Source organism: Sorex araneus, chromosome 1 (genome assembly GCF_027595985.1).
Source record: "Sorex araneus isolate mSorAra2 chromosome 1, mSorAra2.pri, whole genome shotgun sequence".
NCBI lineage: Eukaryota > Metazoa > Chordata > Mammalia > Eulipotyphla > Soricidae > Sorex > Sorex araneus.
This window is the reverse complement of record NC_073302.1, coordinates 384,438,528-384,443,785: the sequence shown is the minus strand read 5'-3', so window position 1 is coordinate 384,443,785 and position 5,258 is coordinate 384,438,528. Positions and strand designations below refer to the sequence as shown.

Genomic DNA, 5,258 nt, shown 5'->3' with positions numbered 1-5,258 from the left:
AATTTTATTGATTAATTTCTTTCTTAAAATTGATGTTTACATGAGCCACATTTAGAAGTGCGGGGGTGGGGGGGAGGGTCAGAGAGGCTAGAAGGAGCAGGACTAGTCTCTCAGGTATGAAGCTCACACTGAAGTTGGGAAACTCTGGTTCTCCCAGTGCCTTGGAAGGAGGGGTGTCAGGCAGTGCTGGAAATTGAACTCTGGGCTTCCCATGTGATAGGAATGAGCTCTGCCATTTGAGTTAGCTCGCTACTTGTTTATCTGCAGATTTATAATGGAATATATGTTTCAAAGGAGAAAGGAGACCTTTGTCTTTGTTCAGGATGTGTTTATTGAACCAATTTTCAAGACCAACATTTATTGCTCCAATAACTTTATTAGTACAAATATTGTTTAGAATGCTATTTACGTAAGGTTATTCTGTAATTTTTATGATGTAACTTAAAAATATTATAGCTTCAGGATCATAGTCATAGTTCAGAGAGCAGGGTATTTGTCTTGTATGCTGTCAAGATAGACTTGACCACCAGCTATGGTCCCCCAAGACCTTCCATGAGTGACCCCTGAGTACAGATATAGGACTAAGCCCTGAACACCACTGAATGTGTCCCCAACCCTCCCCCCAATTATTAAAGCATTTTTTGCCTTTATAAAAGGCATATTCTTTATGATTATATGTTCTAGACACACTGTCAGAGAGCTTCAAAATATCACCTGAAAAATCCAGACTTTAAGAATTTACTTTCAGGGATTATTTCTAGAGTTTGTTACTACAGGAGTTTCTTTTTCTCTGTACTTGTAGAATGCTCAAAACCATAAGGAGGAGGCATAGGATTCTCCCCTTAGAGTGCTCCTGTTTCTAGGTGTTGCTTCTGCAATTTCCCTTTGCACTGATGCTTGCTCTCTTCTCTAGGGAGGGTAAGAATAGGAGATGCAGTCTGAGTGGTTTGTATTGCATGTATTTGATTTTTGATTCCAGTATCACTGAGTTCAATTTCCAGCAGCAGCACCACCACAACAAATATATGTTTTCAATATGTATTTGTATTATATACAGTCTTGATATCTATTTGTGTTCATATGTGTGTAGAATATATATATTTGCGTGTACATGATGCTTGTTTATATGTTTACATATGTATATCTATATACAAATACATACACTCACACTTGAGAATGACCAGATTTCTTGATTTAAAAAAAATACTTGAATCTTACCATTATTTGCCCAAAAATTGTGTTTTTGTCAGCAGTATCTAGGTCAAATAAACACAGGTTTTTATTTTTGGCAATATTATTTTATTGCTGCAAATACTACTAAATCAGTCAGAAACAACTACTGGCACACAAGAGGAACAAAAAATACAACCCAAATGGTACATTTTGTTCAATATGACAGGTCTTCAACCTTCTCTATGCCTCTTCCCCATGTGTTAAAGAAAAAAAAATCAAAATTTATGCCATTCTATAGCTTTTGGCTTCTTCAGTGACTGGTTATATCTAAGGGTAGAGTACTATATATGGCAGATGGTTTTCATTAGATTTTTTGCAGGATTTTTGGTTTGATTCTGTTTTTTGACTCTAGGGATAGAATCTAGTACCTCACACATATTCAAGGTATGTACTCTACCAGTGAGTCACATTCCCAGACTGACTTCTTGCAATTATAAATTTCTTACCTCCACCCTACTGCATTTCCTGATGAGGCAGAATAGTATTCCAGTGAAGTTTATGGCAATCTGAGCAATTTCTGTTGACCACGTAGAAGATAACAACCCAGAAATGCAGATAATGCAGATTCATAATGAAATGTATACTTCAAGAGCACCATCAGGAGTAATTCTGGAGTGTGAATCCAGGAGTAATCCCTGAGCATTATGGGATGTGGCCCAGCTTCCCTCCCTCCACCCAACCCCCCAACAACAACAACCAAAAAGCAATTCTCCATTCATGTAGAATCCAATCCTGGCAACTTGAGGTTCTTCTAGTTTTCAATTGTTTTCTTGTTTGCTCTTATGATTCATGGTAATGCTCTTCAATCTTTTTTTTAACCTGCAGACTGACCCCTGTCCTGAAGACTGGTCCACATTCTGGCAGCAGACCAGTGGTTTCCTGGTCTTTTCATTATCACCAGAGCTTAGCATTTTCCAGATACCATAGCTGGAATAATAAAATTTGAAGTTTTGTCAAACTGGCTTCTTTCATTCAGCAATACGTGTTTAAACTACTTTTGTGTCTTTAAATGAATTTTTAGAGATAAATATTACACTTTGGGTATACTAAGTTTGTGCATTTAGCTATTGAAAATTTTGATTGCCTCTAATTTTATAGTTTTATACTTTATATATCCTGCTCGCATGGCAGAGCCTAGCCAGCTACCAGTGGCATATTCGATATGCCAAAAACAGTAACAAGTCTCACAATGGAGACGTTACTGGTGCCCGCACAAGCAAATCGATGAACAACGGATGACAGTGCTACAGTGCTATTTTATACTTGTGGTTGTGATGTATTTTGAGTTAATATCTAATGAGGAATATAAAATGTGTGTAGTTTTTTGTTTAAGTTTTTTTTGATATGAATATGTAGCTATTTAAATATTTTGATATGAATATATAGTTATTTAAATATTTTGATATGAATATATAGTTATTTAAATATTTTGGTATGAATATATAGTTATTTAAATATTTTGATATGAATATATAGTTATTTAAATATCATTTCTTGAAGAGGCTATCTTTGCCTTTGGTTTTGTTAAAGATCAATTGACCTATTTCTGGGTCAATTTTATTCCATTCCATTGATCTGATTATCTAGTGTTTTTCTAGTACCTCACTGCCATAGCAATATCTTTATCATAAATCTTAAAAATAGCAATCTTGATTCTCTAGTGTTCTTCTTTTTCTTCAGTAATGTATTAGCTATTCTGTGTATTTTTCCCTGTCCCTATAAACTTCACAATCTGTCAATATGCCACAAAATAACTGTCTGGGATTTTAATGGGAATTTCACTGAATCTATAATTTGTTAGATGGCAACTTGACATTGTCTTCCTATCAATGACCAACTTTTCATTTATTTGTTTGATTTCATTTATCAAAAAATATTTTTGACTGTGAACTTTATGGGCTGGAGAGATAGCACAGCGGTTGGGCTTTCGCCTTTCACTCGGCCAACCCGTGTTTGATTCCTCCGCCCCTCTCGGAGAGCCCGGCAAGCTACTGAGAGTATGGAGCCCACACGGCAGAGCCTGGCAAGCTACCCATGTGTATTGGATATGCCAAAAACAGTAACAATAAGTCTCTCAATCAGAGACATTACTGGTGCCCGCTCAAACAAATCTATGAGCAACGGGATGACTGTGACACAGTGACACAGTGAACTTTACATGAATTTCTCAACACCCTTACATACCTTTACCCCACCCTTTCCTCCTCTCCCCTGGTGAGAAGGACAAGGGAGTTTTTCTCCAAAATTCACTAGGAGAAAGTGGAATGCAAAGTTATAAAAGTAAAGGACTCCCCTATGAATACCACCCCCGCCCACAACTTTTCTGCTCAAGTTTAACTTTAGAATTGTTCACCTCTAGGCCTGTAGAAATGCATCAATACTATCAGGGCTCCAGACTTCAGACCTTGGTTCTATGGTTTGCTACTTGCACGATTCTTCTGCAGTCAGTTGGAAGTCTTCGTACTTGTGTCTTGGTCTCTGCAGTTTGCTCTGAATGCTGAATAACAGTTTCTGATGTTTCTGTTTGTTTTGGTTTTCACTTATTGTTGAAACATAGTGGTAACTCCTTCCCACCTCCTTTCACAAATACGAGGTGCACTAGAGAACATCTTAGAAAGTATTTTATAGTGATTTATGGAACTTGAGCCAGTGTAGGTATGCAAAGAAGGATGGCAGTAAAAGCAGTGAAACTAGTCTCCACAATCAGAAAATGAATGAAATTAAAACAGACAAACAAATAGAGCAGATTTAGAAATCATCTAGGAGAGGTACCTGGGATTGGGACAATAAAATTAAGGGAGAGTTAACATTACCGGTAACTTTGAAAATGCATTTATTTATATGTTTCTTACATAATATAAATTTAGTATAATTTTGTGAGAAATAAGGGAGTTGAATAAAGAGAGGAGAAAAAGGAAAAAGGAGAAACACAATTGTATTACAATTGAACATAGTAAAACACTTTTGGTGACAGGAACTGGGTGGGAAACAGTTTGGGGTCAACAAGAACAGTGCAATTACAAAATACTACATTCATATATACATGGCCTCAGTGATGAAGCCAGGAATAAAACCCAGATTTCCCAATTCCTGGCCCTGGGCCTTGTATATTAAATCATGTTGCCTCTGTTGTCAGATAATCATCTTGCATCTGGAACATAAATACAGCCAATTCAAATATGCATCTTGATCTTATCATGTGGTTAGCAATCCATGCTGTTATTATTGTCAATAGGACTGCATCCCATTAATACCACATTCACTTTTTGGCAACAAATCTAGTGGTATAAGGTGGATAAATATAATATAAATGTGGTCACAGAAAACCACTCTATTCCAAATATCCTAAAACATGGAAAGAAGCTCCCAGGTAATGCTACTGTTTAAAATCATCAGAAAATTAAAGGGAAAAATGAATAAATTTAATTTTAATTTAAGATTTATTCAGCCTCAAAGCTAAATCAGATGGGGTTTTATTTTAGAGTAATAATCTGATTTGAAGTCTTTTTTAAATTAAATGCCAATTTCTATGAGATAATAATCTTTATATTGTGCTCAAGTGAAGTACCCATAATTTCTATTTCTATTGCTTAGATTTCCTTTTTGAATTTATGAATGCTATAAGTGACATATACAGGAATCTAGATGGTGATAATTAGCTATTATTTGATGAATTATGAGTGATCAGCATTGTCGCGAATATTGACACTGAATCAGGATAAAAAATGCCAGACATTTTGTGTCCGTTCCAGAAATATACATTCTAAAATTTTATATGGTTTCAAAAATCTAAACAATTTGTGAATCCTTGTTCCTTACCTTATTATTCACAATCGCCCAAAGGTAGAAACATCTCATGCATTAGACCACAGAGACTAAATGAACCAAATGTGGTATATACACACAAAGGAACATTATTCAGTCTTAAAAAACAAAACTTTATTGACACCTGATATGTGGATAAATGTTGGAGACATTATGCTGTGAGATAAGTAGTCACAATGAATATTTTTATCAATCCATTT

The 5,258-nt window shown here is 35.6% G+C and overlaps 1 non-coding gene across 1 annotated transcript; it reads left to right on the top strand.

Moving 5' to 3' along the window:
* The first annotated feature begins 732 nt into the window (after positions 1-732).
* Positions 733-947, top strand: LOC129401193 (small nucleolar RNA U3). Its single transcript, XR_008628144.1, has one exon. It is a non-coding gene; the product is annotated as a small nucleolar RNA U3 (small nucleolar RNA).
* The last annotated feature ends 4,311 nt before the right edge of the window (positions 948-5,258 follow it).